The sequence below is a fragment of the Equus caballus genome, unplaced genomic scaffold, assembly GCF_041296265.1.
Source record: "Equus caballus isolate H_3958 breed thoroughbred unplaced genomic scaffold, TB-T2T unassigned-0002539, whole genome shotgun sequence".
Taxonomy (NCBI): domain Eukaryota; kingdom Metazoa; phylum Chordata; class Mammalia; order Perissodactyla; family Equidae; genus Equus; species Equus caballus.
This window is the reverse complement of record NW_027222343.1, coordinates 1,420,062-1,437,445: the sequence shown is the minus strand read 5'-3', so window position 1 is coordinate 1,437,445 and position 17,384 is coordinate 1,420,062.

Here is a 17,384-nt window from a genome sequence, read left to right as displayed (position 1 = left end):
GACACTGTGGAAACACCTGTCGGGCCGGCCGGAACCACATCTCAGACGTGTCAGAACCATGTGAATGAGATGCTGGAACCACACCCCGAACAGACGGAAAACACCTGCCAGACCCGTCTGAACAACCTGCCGAGCACGCCGGAGCAACCTGCTCGACTCGCCGGAACCACCTACCTGACATGCCCAAATCACCAGCCGGGTATGCCAGAACCACTTGGCTGACACTCCGGAATCATCTGCCGGACATGACGGAACCAGCTCTCAGACACACCAGAACCACGTGCTGGAGACGCCGGAAGCACCTGCCGAGCATGCCGGAGCCACCTGCTCGACTCGCCAGAAACACCTGCCAGACACGCCAAAATCACCTGCCGGGTACGCCAGAACCACCTGGCGGACACTCCGACATCACCTGTCGTGCATGCCGGAACCACCTCTCAGACATGCCAGAACCATGTGGCGGACAGTCCGGAATCACCTGTTGGGCATGCGCAACCACCTCTGAGACGTACCAGAACCACATGCCGTGCAGGCTGGAACCACCTACCGGACAGACCGGAATCACCTTTCGGGCATGCCGGAACCACCTGTCAGATGTGCCAGAAACATGTGCCGGAGACGCCGGAAGCACCTGCCGAGCACGTCGCAACCACCTGCTCAACTCGCCTGAACCACCTGCCGGACACGCCAAAATCACCTGCCCGCTACACCAGCACCACTTCGGGGACAAGCCGGAATCACGTGAGGGGCGTGCCGGCACAGCCTCTCAGACTGAACCTCGTGCCGGACACCACAGAACCACCTGCCGGACAGACCGGAACCACCTGCCGGACACGCCGGAACCACCGGCTTGACCCGCCGGAACGACTGCTGGACATGCAAAATCACCTGCCGGCTACGCCGGAAACACTTGGCGAACACTCCGGAATCACCTGCCGGGCATGCCGGAACCACCTGTCAGATGTGCCAGAAACACGTGCCGGAGACGCCGGAAGCACCTGCCAAGCACGTTGGAACCACCTGCTCAACTCGCCTGAACCACCTGCCGGACATGCCAAAATCACCTGCCGACTATGCCAGAACCACTTGGCGAACACTCCGGAATCACTTGCCGGGCATGCAGGAACCACCTCTCAGACATGCCAGAACCCCGTGCCAATGACCCCGGAAGCACCAGCCGAGCACGCCGGAACCACCTGCTCGACTCGCCAGAACCACCTGCCGATCACGCAAAAATCACCTGCCGGCTACGCCACAACCAGTTGGTGAACAATTTGGAATCACCTGCCAGGCTTGCTGGAACCACCTGCCAGTCATGCCAAAATCACCTGCCAACTACGCCAGAACCGCTTGGCAGACACTGCGGAAAGACCTGTCGGGCCGGCTGGAACCACATCTCAGACGTGCCAGAAACGTGTTCATGAGATGCTGGAACCACACCCCGAACAGACGGATACCACCTGCCAGAACCGCCTGAACCACCTGCTGAGCACGCCGGAACCACCTGCTCGACTCACCGGTACCACCTCCCTGACACGCCAAAATCACCTGCTGGGTATGCCAGAACCACTTGGCGGACACTCCGGAATCATCTGCCGGACATGCCGGAACCAGCTCTCAGACACACCAGAACCAAGTGCCGGAGACGCCGGAAGCACCTGCCGAGCATGCCGGAGCCACCTGCTCGACTCGCCAGAAACACCTGCCGGATACGCCAAAATCACCTGCCGGGTATGCCAGAACCAATTCGGGGACAAGCCGGAATCACGTGAGGGGCATGCCGGCACAGCCTCTCAGACTGAACCTCGTGCCGGACACCACAGAACCACCTGCCGGACAGACCGGAACCACCTGCCGGACACGCCGGAACCACCGGCTCGACCCGCCGGAACGACAGCTAGACATGCAAATTCACCTGCCGGCTACGCCGGAAACACTTGGCGAACACTCGGGAATCACCTGCCGGGCATGCCGGAACCACCTCTCAGATATGCCAGAACCACGTGCCAGTGACCCCGGAAGCACCAGCCGAGCACGCCGGAACCACCTGCTCGACTCGCCAGAACCACCTGCCGATCACGCAAAAATCACCTGCCGGCTACGCCACAACCAGTTGGTGAAAACTTTGGAATCACCTGCCAGGCTTGCTGGAACCACCTGCCAGTCATGCCAAAATCACCTGCCAACTACGCCAGTACCACTTGGCGGACACTGTGGAAACACCTGTCGGGCCGGCCGGAACCACATCTCAGACGTGCCAGAACCATGTGCATGAGATGCTGGAACCACACCCCGAACAGACGGAAAACACCTGCCAGACGCGTCTGAACAACCTGCCGAGCACGCCGGAGCCACCTACCTGACACGCCCAAATCACCAGCCGGGTATGCCAGAGCCACTTGGCGGACACTCCGGAATCATCTGCCGGACATGCCGGAACCAGCTCTCAGACACACCAGAACCACGTGCCGGAGACGCCGGAAGCACCTGCCGAGCATGCCGGAGCCACCTGCTCGACTCGCCAGAAATAACTGCCGGACACGCCAAAATCACATGCCGGGTACGCCAGAACCACCTGGCGGACACTCCGAAATCACCTGTCGCGCATGCCGGAACCACCTCTCAGACGTGCTGGAAGCACGTGCCGGACACGCCGGAATCACCTACCGGACAGACCGGAACCACCTGCCGAGCACACCGGAGCCACCTGTTCGACTCGCTGGAACCACCTGCCGGACAGGCCAATATCAACTGCTGGCTATGCCAGAACCACCTGGGGGACGGTCCGGAATCACCTGCCAGCCATGGCGGAACCACCTCTCAGACGTACCAGAACCACCTGCCGGAGAAGCTGGAAACACGTCCTGGACAGTCTGGAACCACCTGCCGGCCAAGCCTGAACCACCTGCCAAGCACAACGGAACAACCTGCCAGACACGCCAAAATCACCTGCGTGTTATGCCAGAACCACTTGGAGGACTCTCTGGGATGACCTGCTGGGCATGCCGGAACCACCTGTCAGACATGCCAGAACCATGTGGCGGACAGTCCGGAATCACCTGTTGGGCATGCCGGAACCACCTCTCAGATATGCCAGAACCACGTGCCAATGACCCCGGAAGCACCTGCCGAGCACGCCGGAACCACCTGCCGGACACGCAGAAATCACCTGCCGGCTACGCCACAACCAGTTGGGGAACACTTCGGAATCACCTGCCGGGCCTGCTGGAACCACCTGCCGGTCATGCCAAAATCACCTGCCAACTACGCCAGTACCACTTGGCGGACACTGTGGAAACACCTGTCGGGCCGGCCGGAACCACATCTCAGACGTGCCAGAACCATGTGCATGAGATGCTGGAACCACACCCCGAACAGACGGAAAACACCTGCCAGACCCGTCTGAACAACCTGCCGAGCACGCCGGAGCCACCTGCTCGACTCGCCGGAACCACCTACCTGACATGCCCAAATCACCAGCCGGGTATGCCAGAACCACTTGGCGGACACTCCGGAATCATCTGCCGGACATGCCGGAACCAGCTCTCAGACACACCAGAACCACGTGCCGGAGACGCCGGAAGCACCTGCCGAGCATGCCAGAGCCAGCTGGTCGACTCGCCAGAAACACCTGCCGGACACGCCAAAATCACCTGCCAGGTACGCCAGAACAACCTGGCGGACACTCCGGAATCACCTGCCTCGCATACCGGAACCACCTCTCAGACGTGCCGGAAGCAAGTGCCAGACACGCCGGAAACACCTTCCGGACAGACCTGAACCACCTGCCAAGAACGCCGGAGCCACCTGTTCGACTCGCTGGAACCACCTGCCGGACAGGCCAATATCAACTGCTGGCTATGCCAGAACCACCTGGGGGACAGTCCGGGATCACCTGCCAGCCATGGCGGAGCCACCTCTCAGACGTACCAGAACCACCTGCCGGAGAAGCTGGAAACACGTCCTGGACAGACTGGAACCACGTGACGGCCATGCCTGAACCACCTGCAGAGCACGGCGGAACCACCTGCCGGACACGCCAAAATCACCTGCGGGCTACGCCAGAACCACTTGGACGACTCTCCGAAATGACCTGCCGGGCATGTTGGAACCACCTCTCAGACGTGCCAGAAGCACGTGGCGGACAGTCCGGAATCACCTGTTGGGCATACGCAACCACCTCTGACACGTACCAGAACGAGGTGCCGTGCACGCCGGAACCACCTACCGGACAGACCGGAATCCACTTTTGGGCATGCCAGAACCACCAGTCAGATGTGCCAGAAACACGTGCCGGAGACGCCGGGAGCACCTGCCCAGCACGTCGCAACCACCTGCTCAACTCGCCTGAACCACCTGCCGGACACGCCAAAATCACCTGCCCGCTACACCAGCACCACTTCGGGGACAAGCCGGAATCACGTGAGGGGCATGCCGGCACAGCCTCTCAGACTGAACCTCGTGCCGGACACCACAGAACCACCTGCCGGACAGACCGGAACCACCTGCCGGACACGCCGGAACCACCGGCTCGACCCGCCGGAACGACCGCTGGACATGCAAAATCACCTGCCGGCTACGCCGGAAACACTTGGCGAACACTCCGGAATCACCTGCCGGGCATGCCGGAACCACCTCTCAGATATGCCAGAACCACGTGCCAATGACCCCGGAAGCACCTGCCGAGCACGCCGGAACCACCTGCTCGACTCGCCAGAACCACCTGACGATCACGCATAAATCACCTGCCGGCTACGCCACAACCAGTTGGTGAACACTTTGGAATCACCTGCCAGGCTTGCTGGAACCACCTGCCAGTCATGCCAAAATCACCTGCCAACTACGCCAGAACCGCTTGGCGGACACTGCTGAAAGACCTGTCGGGCCGGCTGGAACCACATCTCAGACGTGCCAGAAACGTGTTCATGAGATGCTGGAACCACACCCCGAACAGACGGAAAACACATGCCAGAACCGCCTGAACCACCTGCTGAGCACGCCGGAACCACCTGCTCGACTCACCGGTACCACCTCCCTGACACGCCAAAATCACCTGCTGGGTATGCCAGAACCACTTGGCGGACACTCCGGAATCATCTGCCGGACAAGCCGGAACCAGCTCTCAGACACACCAGAACCAAGTGCCGGAGACACCGGAAGCACCTGCCGGACACGCAAGAATCACCTGCCGGCTACGCCACAACCAGTTGGGGAACACTTCGGAATCACCTGCCTGGCTTGCTGGAACCACCTGCCGGTCATGCCAAAATCACCTGCCAACTACGCCAGTACCACTTGGCGGACACTGTGGAAAAACCTGTCGGGCCGGCCGGAACCACATCTCAGACGTGCCAGAACCATGTGCATGAGATGCTGGAACCACACCCCGAACAGACGGAAAACACCTGCCAGACACGTCTGAACAACCTGCCGAGCACGCCGGAGCCACCTGCTCGACTCGCCGGAACCACCTACCTGACATGCCCAAATCACCAGCCGGGTATGCCAGAACCACTTGGCGGACACTCCGGAATCATCTGCCGGACATGCCGGAACCAGCTCTCAGACACACCAGAACCACGTGCTGGAGACGCCGGAAGCACCTGCCGAGCATGCCGGAGCCACCTGCTCGACTCGCCAGAAACACCTGCCAGACACGCCAAAATCACCTGCCGGGTACGCCAGAACCACCTGGCGGACACTCCGAAATCACCTGTCGTGCATGCCGGAACCACCTCTCAGACGTGCCGGAAGCACGTGCCGGACACGCTGGAATCACCTACCGGACAGACCGGAACCACCTGCCGAGCACGCCGGAGCCACCTGTTCGACTCGCTGGAACCACCTGCCGGACAGGCCAATATCAACTGCTGGCGATGCCAGAACCACCTGGGGGACGGTCCGGAATCACCTGACAGCCATGGCGGAACCACCTCTCAGACGTACCAGAACCACCTGCCGGAGAAGCTGGAAACACGTCCTGGACAGACTGGAACCACGTGACGGCCATGCCTGAACCGCCTGCCAAGCACGGCGGAACCACCTGCCGGACACGCCAAAATCACCTGCCGGCTACGCCAGAACCACTTGGACGACTCTCCGAAATGACCTGCCGTGCATGTTGGAACCACCTCTCACACGTGCCAGAAGCACGTGGCGGACAGTCCGGAATCACCTGTTGGGCATACGCAACCACCTCTGACACGTACCAGAACCACGTGCCGTGCACGCCGGAACCACCTACCGGACAGACCGGAATCAACTTTTGGGCATGCCGGAACCACCAGTCAGATGTGCCAGAAACACGTCCCGGAGACGCCGGAATCACCTGCCGAGCACGTCGCAACCACCTGCTCAACTCGCCTGAACCACCTGCCGGACATGCCAAAACCACCTGCCCGCTACACCAGCACCACTTCGGGGACAAGCCGGAATCACGTGAGGGGCATGCCGGCACAGCCTCTCAGACTGAACCTCGTGCCGGACACCACAGAACCACCTGCCGGACAGACCGGAACCACCTGCCGGACACGCCGGAACCACCGGCTCGACCCGCCGGAACGACCGCTGGACATGCAAAATCACCTGCCGGCCACGCCGGAAACACTTGGCGAACACTCCGGAATCACCTGCCGGGCATGCCGGAACCACCTCTCAGATATGCGAGAACCACGTGCCAATGACCCCGGAAGCACCTGCCGAGCACGCCGGAACCACCTGCTCGACTCGCCAGAACCACCTGCCGGACACGCAAAAATCACCTGCCGGCTACGCCACAACCGGTTGGTGAACACTTCAGAATCACCTGCCGGGCTTGCTGGAACCACCTGCCGGTCATGCCAAAATCACCTGCCAACTAAGCCAGTAGCACTTGGCGGACACTGTGGAAACACCTGTCGGGCCGGCCGGAACCACATCTCAGACGTGCCAGAACCATGTGCATGAGATGCTGGAACCACACCCCGAACAGACGGAAAACACCTGCCAGACCCGTCTGAACAACCTGCCGAGCACGCCGGAGCCACCTGCTCGACTCGCCGGAACCACCTACCTGACATGCCCAAATCACCAGCCGGGTATGCCAGAACCACTTGGCGGACACTCCGGAATCATCTGCCGGACATGCCGGAACCAGCTCTCAGACACACGAGAACCAAGTGCCGGAGACGCCGGAAGCACGTGCCGAGCCTGCCGGAGCCACCTGCTCGACTCGCCAGAAACACCTGCCGGACATGCCAAAATCACCTGCCGGGTACGCCAGAACCACCTGGCGGACGCTACGGAATCACCTGCCGCGCATGCCGGAACCACCTCTCAGACGTGCCGGAAGCACGTGCTGGACACGCCGGAATCACCTACCGGACAGACCGGAACCACCTGCCGAGCACGCCGGAGCCACCTGTTCGACTCGCTCGAACCACCTGACGGACAGGCCAATATCAACTGCTGGCTATGCCAGAACCACCTGGGGGACGGTCCGGAATCACCTGCCAGCCATGGCGGAATCACCTCTCAGACGTACCAGAACCACCTCCCGGAGAAGCTGGAAACACGTCCTGGACAGTCTGGAACCACCTGCCGGCCAAGCCTGAACCACCTGCCAAGCACAACGGAACAACCTGCCAGACACGCCAAAATCACCTGCGTGTTATGCCAGAACCACTTGGAGGACTCTCTGGGATGACCTGCAGGGCATGGCAGAACCACCTCTCAGACGTGCCAGAACCATGTGGCTGACAGTCTGGAATCACCTGTTGGGCATGCACAACCACCTCTGAGACGTACCAGAACCACATGCCGTGCAGGCTGGAACCACCTACCGGACAGACCGGAATCATCTTTCGGGCATGCCGGAACCACCTGTCAGATGTGCCAGAAACACGTGCCGGAGACTCCGGAAGCACCTGCCAAGCACGTTGGAACCACCTGCTCAACTCGCCTGAACCACCTGCCGGACATGCCAAAATCACCTGCCGACTATGCCAGAACCACTTGGCTAACACTCCGGAATCACTTGCCGGGCATGCAGGAACCACCTCTCAGACATGCCAGAACCCCGTGCCAATGACCCCGGAAGCACCAGCCGAGCACGCCGGAACCACCTGCTCGACTCGCCAGAACCACCTGCCGATCACGCAAAAATCACCTGCCGGCTACGCCACAACCAGTTGGTGAACACTTTGGAATCACCTGCCAGGCTTGCTGGAACCACCTGCCAGTCATGCCAAAATCACCTGCCAACTACGCCAGAACCGCTTGGCAGACACTGCGGAAACACCTGTCGGGCCGGCTGGAACCACATCTCAGACGTGCCAGAAACGTGTTCATGAGATGCTGGAACCACACCCCGAACAGACGGATACCACCTGCCAGAACCGCCTGAACCACCTGCTGAGCACGCCGGAACCACCTGCTCGACTCACCGGTACCACCTCCCTGACACGCCAAAATCACCTGCTGGGTATGCCAGAACCACTTGGCGGACACTCCGGAATCATCTGCCGGACATTCTGGAACAGGCTCTCAGACACACCAGAACCACGTGCCGGAGACGCCGCAAGCACCTGCCGAGCATGCCGGAGCCACCTGCTCGACTCGCCAGAAACACCTGCCGGACACGCCAAAATCACCTGCCGGGTATGCCAGAACCACTTCGGGGACAAGCCGGAATCACGTGAGGGGCATGCCGGCACAGCCTCTCAGACTGAACCTCGTGCCGGACACCACAGAACCACCTGCCGGACAGACCGGAACCACCTGCCGGACACGCCGGAACCACCGGCTCGACCCGCCGGAACGACCGCTGGACATGCAAAATCACCTGCCGGCTACGCCGGAAACACTTGGCGAACACTCCAGAAACACCTGCCGTGCATGCCGGAACCACCTCTCAGATATGCCAGACCAACGTGCCAATGAGCCCGGAAGCACCTGCCGAGCACGCCGGAACCACCTGCTCGACTTGCCAGAACCACCTGCCGGACACGCAAAAATCACCTGCCGGCTACGCCACAACCAGTTGGGAAACACTTCGGAATCACCTGCCGGGCTTGCTGGAACCACCTGCCGGTCATGCGAAAATCAGCTGCTGGGTATGCCAGAACCACTTGGCGGACACTCCGGAATCATCTGCCGGACATGCCGGAACCAGCTCTCAGACACACCAGAACCAAGTGCCGGAGATGCCGGAAGCACCTGCCGAGCATGCCGGAGCCACCTGCTCGACTCGCCAGAAACACCTGCCGGACACGCCAAAATCACCTGCCGGGTACGCCAGAACCACCTGGCGGACGCTACGGAATCACCTGCCGCGCATGCCGGAACCACCTCTCAGACGTGCCGGAAGCACGTGCCAGACACGCCGGAAACACCTACCGGACAGACCGGAACCACCTGCCAAGAACGCCGGAGCCACCTGTTCGACTCGCTGGAACCACCTGCCGGACAGCCCAATATCAACTGCTGGCTATGCCAGAACCACCTGGGGGACAGTCCGGGATCACCTGCCAGCCATGGCGGAACCACCTCTCAGACGTACCAGAACCACCTGCCGGAGAAGCTGGAAACACGTCCTGGACAGACTGGAACCACGTGACGGCCATGCCTGAACCACCTGCCGAGCACGGCGGAACCACCTGCCGGACACGCCAAAATCACCTGCGGGCTACGCCAGAACCACTTGGATGACTCTCCGAAATGACCTGCCGGGCATGTTGGAACCACCTGTCAGACGTGCCAGAAGCACGTGGCGGACAGTCCGGAATCACCTGTTGGGCATACGCAACCACCTCTGACACGTACCAGAACCACCTGCCGGACACGCCGGAACCAAAGGCTCGACCCGCCGGAACGACCGCTGTGCATGCAAAATCACATGCCGGCTACGCCACAACCAGTTGGGGAAAACTTCGGAATCACCTGCCGGGCTTGCTGGAACCACCTGCCGGTCATGCCAAAATCACCTGCCAACTACGCCAGTACCACTTGGCGGACACTGTGGAAACACCTGTCGGGCCGGCTGGAACCACATCTCAGACGTGCCAGAACCATGTGCATGAGATGCTGGAACCACACCCTGAACAGACGGAAAACACCTGCCAGACCCGTCTGAACAACCTGCCGAGCACGTCGGAGCCACCTGCTCAACTCGCCGGAACCGCCTACCTGACATGCCCAAATCACCAGCCGGGTATGCCAGAACCACTTGGCGGACACTCCGGAATCATCTGCCGGACATGCCGGAACCAGCTCTCAGACACAGCAGAACCACGTGCCGGAGACGCCGGAAGCACCAGCCGAGCATGCCGGAGCCACCTGCTCGACTCGCCAGAAACACATGTAGGACACGCCAAAATAGCCTGCCGGGTACGCCAGAACCACCTGGCGGACACTACGAAATCACCTGTCGCGCATGCTGGAACCACCTCTCAGACGTGCCGGAAGCACGTGCTGGACACGCCGGAATCACCTACCGGACAGACCGGAACCACCTGCCGAGCACGCCGGAGCCACCTGTTCGACTCGCTCGAACCACCTGACGGACAGGCCAATATCAACTGCTGGCTATGCCAGAACCACCTGGGGGACGGTCCGGAATCACCTGCCAGCCATGGCGGAATCACCTCTCAGACGTACCAGAACCACCTCCCGGAGAAGCTGGAAACACGTCCTGGACAGTCTGGAACCACCTGCCGGCCAAGCCTGAACCACCTGCCAAGCACAAAGGAACAACCTGCCAGACACGCCAAAATCACCTGCGTGTTATGGCAGAACCACTTGGAGGACTCTCTGGGATGACCTGCAGGGCATGGCGGAACCACCTCTCAGACGTGCCAGAACCATGTGGCGGACAGTCCGGAATCACCTGTTGGGCATGCACAACCACCTCTGAGACGTACCAGAACCACATGCCGTGCAGGCTGGAACCACCTACCGGACAGACCGGAATCATCTTTCGGGCATGCCGGAACCACCTGTCAGATGTGCCAGAAACACGTGCCGGAGACGCCGGAAGCACCTGCCAAGCACGTTGGAACCACCTGCTCAACTCGCCTGAACCACCTGCCGGACATGCCAAAATCACATGCCGACTATGCCAGAACCACTTGGCTAACACTCCAGAATCACTTGCCGGGCATGCAGGAACCACCTCTCAGACATGCCAGAACCCCGTGCCAATGACCCCGGAAGCACCAGCCGAGCACGCTGGAACCACCTGCTCGACTCGCCAGAACCACCTGCCGATCACGCAAAAATCACCTGCCGGCTACGCCACAACCAGTTGGTGAACACTTTGGAATCACCTGCCAGGCTTGCTGGAACCACCTGCCAGTCATGCCAAAATCACCTGCCAACTACGCCAGAACCGCTTGGCGGACACTGCGGAAACACCTGTCGGGCCGGCTGGAACCACATCTCAGATGTGCCAGAAACGTGTTCATGAGATGCTGGAACCACACCCCGAACAGACGGATACCACCTGTCAGAACCGCCTGAACCACCTGCTGAGCACGCCGGAACCACCTGCTCGACTCACCGGTACCACCTCCCTGACACGCCAAAATCACCTGCTGGGTATGCCAGAACCACTTGGCGGACACTCCGGAATCATCTGCCGGACATTCTGGAACAGGCTCTCAGACACACCAGAACCACGTGCCGGAGACGCCGCAAGCACCTGCCGAGCATGCCGGAGCCACCTGCTCGACTCGCCAGAAACACCTGCCGGACACGCCAAAATCACATGCCGGGTATGCCAGAACCACTTCGGGGACAAGCCGGAATCACGTGAGGGGCATGCCGGCACAGCCTCTCAGACTGAACCTCGTGCCGGACACCACAGAACCACCTGCCGGACAGACCGGAACCACCTGCCGGACACGCCGGAACCACCGGCTCGACCCGCCGGAACGACCGCGGGACATGCAAAATCACCTGCCGGCTACGCCGGAAACACTTGGCGAACACTCCGGAATCACCTGCCGGGCATGCCGGAACCACCTCTCAGATATGCCAGAACCACGTGCCAATGACCCCGGAAGCACCTGCCGAGCACGCCGGAACCACCTGCTCGACTCGCCAGAACCACCTGCCGGACACGCAAAAATCACCTGCCGGCTACGCCACAACCAGTTGGGGAACACTTCGGAATCACCTGCCGGGATTGCTGGAACCACCTGCCGGTCATGCCAAAATCACCTGCCAGCTACGCCAGTACCACTTGGCGGACACTGTGGAAACACCTGTCGGGCCGGCCGGAACCACATCTCAGACGTGCCAGAACCATGTGCATGAGATGCTGGAACCACACCCCGAACAGACGGAAAACACCTGCCAGACGCGTCTGAACAACCTGCCGAGCACGCCGGAGCCACCTGTTCGACTCGCTGGAACCACCTGACGGACAGGCCAATATCAACTGCTGGCTATGCCAGAACCACCTGGGGAACGGTCCGGAATCACCTGCCCGCCATGGCGGAACCACCTCTCAGACGTACCAGAACCACCTGCCGGAGAAGCTGGAAACACGTCCTGGACAGTCTGGAACCACCTGCCGGCCAAGCCTGAACCACCTGCCAAGCACAACGGAACAACCTGCCAGACACGCCAAAATCACCTGCGTGTTATGCCAGAACCACTTGGAGGACTCTCTGGGATGACCTGCCGGGCATGCCGGAACCACCTCTCAGACGTGCCAGAACCATGTGGCGGACAGTCCGGAATCACCTGTTGGGCATGCGCAACCACCTCTGAGACGTACCAGAACCACATGCCGTGCAGGCTGGACCCACCTACCGGACAGACCGGAATCACCTTTCGGGCATGCCGGAACCACCTGTCAGATGTGCCAGAAACACGTGCCGGAGACGCCGGAAGCACCAGCCAAGCACGTTGGAACCACCTGCTCAACTCGCCTGAACCACCTGCCGGACATGCCAAAATCACCTGCCGACTATGCCAGAACAACTTGGCGAACACTCCGGAATCACTTGCCGGGCATGCAGGAACCACCTATCAGACATGCCAGAACCCCGTGCCAATGACCCCGGAAGCACCAGCCGAGCACGCCGGAACCACCTGCTCGACTCGCCAGAACCACCTGCCGATCACGCAAAAATCACCTGCCGGCTACGCCACAACCAGTTGGTGAACACTTTGGAGTCACCTGCCAGGCTTGCTGGAACCACCTGCCAGTCATGCCAAAATCACCTGCCAACTACGCCAGAACCGCAGGGCGGACACTGCGGAAACACCTGTCGGACCGGCTGGAACCACATCTCAGACGTGCCAGAAACGTGTTCATGAGATGCTGGAACCACACCCCGAACAGACGGATACCACCTGCCAGAACCGCCTGAACCACCTGCTGAGCACGCCGGAACCACCTGCTCGACTCACCGGTACCACCTCCCTGACACGCCAAAATCACCTGCTGGGTATGCCAGAACCACTTGGCGGACACTCCGGAATCATCTGCCGGACATGCCGGAAACAGCTCTCAGACACACCAGAACCAAGTGCCAGAGACGCCGGAAGGACCTGCCGAGCATGCCGGAGCCACCTGCTCGACTCGCCAGAAACACCTGCCGGACAGGCCAAAATCCCCTGCCGGGTATGCCAGAACCACCTGGCGGACACTACGGAATCACCTGCCGCGCATGCCGGAACCACCTCTCAGACGCGCCGGAAGCACGTGCCAGACACGCCGGAAACACCTACCGGACAGACCGGAACCACCTGCCAAGAACGCCGGAGCCACCTGTTTGACTCGCTGGAACCACCTGCCGGACAGGCCAATATCAACTGCTGGCTATGCCAGAACCACCTGGGGGACATTCCGGGATCACCTGCCAGCCATGGCGGAACCACCTCTCAAACGTACCAGAACCACCTGCCGGAGAACCTGGAAACACATCCTGGACAGACTGGTACCACGTGACGGCCATGCCTGAACCACCTGCCGAGCACGGCGGAACCACCTGCCGGACACGCCAAAATCACCTGCGAGCTACGCCAGAACCACTTGGACGACTCTCAGAAATGACCTGACGGGCATGTTGGAACCACCTCTCAGACGTGCCAGAAGCACGTGGCGGACAGTCCGGAATCACCTGTTGGGCATACGCAACCACCTCTGAGACGTACCAGAACCACGTGCCGTGCACGCCGGAACCACCTACCGGACAGACCGGAATCAACTTTTGGGCATGCCGGAACCACCAGTCAGATGTGCCAGAAACACGTGCCGGAGACGCCGGAAGCACCTGCCGAGCACGTCGCAACCACCTGCTCAACTCGCCTGAACCACCTGCCGGACACGCCAAAATCACCTGCCCGCTACACCAGCACCACTTCGGGGACAAGCCGGAATCACGTGAGGGGCATGCCGGCACAGCCTCTCAGACTGAACCTCGTGCCGGACACCACAGAACCACCTGCCGGACAGACCGGAACCACCTGCCGGACACGCTGGAACCACCGGCTCGACCCACCGGAACGACCGCGGGACATGCAAAATCACCTGCCGGCTACGCCGGAAACACTTGGCGAACACTCCGGAATCACCTGCCGGTCATGCCGGAACCACCTCTCAGATATGCCAGAACCACGTGCCAATGACCCCGGAAGCACCTGCCGAGCACGCCGGAACCACCTGCTCGACTCGCCAGAACCACCTGCCGGACACGCAAAAATCACCTGCCGGCTACGCCACAACCAGTTGGGGAACACTTCGGAATCACCTGCCGGGATTGCTGGAACCACCTGCCGGTCATGCCAAAATCACCTGCCAGCTACGCCAGTACCACTTGGCGGACACTGTGGAAACACCTGTCGGGCCGGCCGGAACCACATCTCAGACGTGCCAGAACCATGTGCATGAGATGCTGGAACCACACCCCGAACAGACGGAAAACACCTGCCAGACGCGTCTGAACAACCTGCCGAGCACGCCGGAGCCACCTGTTCGACTCGCTGGAACCACCTGACGGACAGGCCAATATCAACTGCTGGCTATGCCAGAACCACCTGGCGGACACTACGGAATCACCTGCCGCGCATGCCGGAACCACCTCTCAGACGTGCCAGAAGCGCGTGCCGGACACGCCGGAAACACCTACCGGACTGACCGGAACCACCTGCCAAGAACGCCATAGCCACATGTTCGACTCGGTGGAACCACCTGCCGGACAGGCCAATATCAACTGCTGGCTATGCCAGAACCACCTGGGGGACAGTCTGGGATCACCTGCCATCCATGGCGGAACCACCTCTCAGACGTACCAGAACCACCTGCCGGAGAATCTGGAAACACGTCCTGGACAGACTGGAACCACGTGACGGCCATGCCTGATCCACCTGCCGAGCACGGCGGAACCACCTGCCGGACACGCCAAAATCACCTGCGGGCTACGCCAGAACCACTTGGACGACTCTCAGAAATGACCTGCCGGGCATGTTGGAACCACCTCTCAGACGTGCCAGAAGCACGTGGCGGACAGTCCGGAATCACCTGTTGGGCATACGCAACCACCTCTGACACGTACCAGAACCACGTGCCGTGCACGCCGGAACCACCTACCGGACAGACCGGAATCAACTCTTGGGCATGCCGGAACCACCAGTCAGATGTGCCAGAAACACGTGCCGGAGACGCCGGAAGCACCTGCCGAGCACGTCGCAACCACCTGCTCAACTCGGCTGAACCACCTGCCGGACACGCCAAAATCACCTGCCCGCTACACCAGCACCACTTCGGGGACAAGCCGGAATCACGTGAGGGGCATGCCGGCACAGCCTCTCAGACTGAACCTCGTGCCGGACACCACAGAACCACCTGGCGGACAGACCGGAACCACCTGCCGGACACGCCGGAACCACCGGCTCGACCCGCCGGAACGACCGCTGGACATGCAAAATCACCTGCCGGCCACGCCGGAAACACTTGGCGAACACTCCGGAATCACCTGCCGGGCATGCCGGAACCACCTCTCAGATATGCCAGAACCACGTGCCAATGACCCCGGAAGCACCTGCCGAGCACGCCGGAACCACCTGCTCGACTCGCCAGAACCACCTGCCGGACACGCAAAAATCACCTGCCGGCTACGCCACAACCAGTTGGGGAACACTTCGGAATCACCTGCCGGGCTTGCTGGAACCACCTGCCCGTCATGCCAAAATCACCTGCCAACTACGCCAGTAGCACTTGGCGGACACTGTGGAAACACCTGTCGGGCCGGCCGGAACCACATCTCAGACGTGCCAGAACCATGTGCATGAGATGCTGGAACCACACCCCGAACAGACGGAAAACACCTGCCAGACCCGTCTGAACAACCTGCCGAGCACGCCGGAGCACCTGTTCGACTCGCCGGCACCGCCTACCTGACATGCCCAAATCACCAGCCGGGTATGCCAGAACCACTTGGCGGACACTCCGGAATCATCTGCCGGACACGCCGGAACCACCGGCTCGACCCGCCGGAACGACTGCTGGACATGCAAAATCACCTGCCGGCTACGCCGGAAACACTTGGCGAACACTCTGGAATCACCTGCCGGGCATGCCGGAACCACCTGTCAGATGTGCCAGAAACACGTGCCGGAGACGCCGGAAGCACCTGCCAAGCACGTTGGAACCACCTGCTCAACTCGCCTGAACCACCTGCCGGACATGCCAAAATCACCTGCCGACTATGACAGAACCACTTGGCTAACACTCCGGAATCACTTGCCGGGCATGCGGGAACCACCTCTCAGACATGCCAGAACCCCGTGCCAATGACCCCGGAAGCACCAGCCGAGCACGCCGGAACCACCTGCTCGACTCGCCAGAACCACCTGCCGATCACGCAAAAATCACCTGCCGGCTACGCCACAACCAGTTGGTGAACACTTTGGAATCACCTGCCAGGCTTGCTGGAACCACCTGCCAGTCATGCAAAATCACCTGCCAACTACGCCAGAACCGCTTGGCAGACACTACCGAAACACCTGTCGGGCCGGCTGTAACCACATCTCAGACGTGCCAGAAACGTGTTCATGAGATGCTGGAACCACACCCCGAACAGACGGATACCACCTGCCAGAACCGCCTGAACCACCTGCTGAGCACGCCGGAACCACCTGCTCGACTCACCGGTACCACCTCCCTGACACGCCAAAATCACCTGCTGGGTATGCCAGAACCACTTGGCGGACACTCCGGACTCATCTGCCGGACATTCTGGAACAGGCTCTCAGACACACCAGAACCACGTGCCGGAGACGCCGCAAGCACCTGCCGAGCATGCCGGAGCCACCTGCTCGACTCGCCAGAAACACCTGCCGGACACGCCAAAATCACCTGCCGGGTATGCCAGAACCACTTCGGGGACAAGCCG